Raw genomic sequence first — 956 nt, 5'->3', positions numbered from 1 at the left:
CAAAGGGGCGGCCGAATCTGACCCCGGCGGCCGGGTCTCTGGAACTCCGGGCCGGCAGCGGCCGGCAAATCCGTCCCGCATCGGGACTTCCGAAGCAGAGTCGGTTAACGAATTGCACGCGGGTAAATGGTTAACCGCAGCCCGGGTCCGGACACCTGGCTCCCACACGACCCGTCTTTGGGGGAGGTGGGTGGGTGGGCCAGCTACAGCAGCCTCGCGAGGGCTTGGCTGTGGGCTCCCCGGTTGCCGAGCTGCAGTGTGCCGGCACAGACGAGCGCGTTGGCTGGCTGGCTGGCTGGCTGGGTCAGCGTCTTCGCCGGTATTCGCAGAAGGTGCTAGCAGGTCCAGGGGCGAATTAGCCGCGCGCCGCTGCGGGACCGACGTACGCCCAGTTACAAAGACTGGGCGTTTTAGGGTGAGGGTGAGGGTTAGGGTTAGTTAGGGCTAGTGTTAGGGTTAGGGCTGGCGTCAGGGTTAGGGTTAGGGTTAGTGCCAGGGTTAGGGTTAAGGTTTGGCTTGTGCTCCTGGCAGGTCCCCGCGCGCCATAGCTCGGCGGGCTGCCGCGAGGGGGCGTCTTCGGAGGGCCGTGCCGGCCGAGGGGCGGCTCCTCCGTCGGGACTACAGGAGGTCGCACCGCCCATCGCAGTCCTCGGCAGACGTCGGAATTATTCCAAGTCCCGCCGCATTAGGGTTGGTTAACGACTTGTCCCGGCCGGGCTGGTTAACGACTTGTCTCGCCGACGTTGGTTAACGACTTGTCCCGGCAGGGCTGGTTAACGACTTGTCTCGCCGCCGTTGGTTAACGATTTGCCAGGGCCCGGTCGGGCAACCCGATTGCCCGCCCGGGGATTGGGTTCGGGCTAGGGTTAGGGTTAGGGTTAGGGTTAGGGTTAGGGTTAGGGTTAGGGTTAGGGTTAGGGTTAGGGTTAGGGTTAGGGTTAGGGTTAGGGTTAGGG

The sequence above is a fragment of the Hypanus sabinus genome, unplaced genomic scaffold, assembly GCF_030144855.1.
Source record: "Hypanus sabinus isolate sHypSab1 unplaced genomic scaffold, sHypSab1.hap1 scaffold_2916, whole genome shotgun sequence".
NCBI classification, from domain to species: domain Eukaryota; kingdom Metazoa; phylum Chordata; class Chondrichthyes; order Myliobatiformes; family Dasyatidae; genus Hypanus; species Hypanus sabinus.
Note: the sequence above shows the minus strand (reverse complement) of the source record.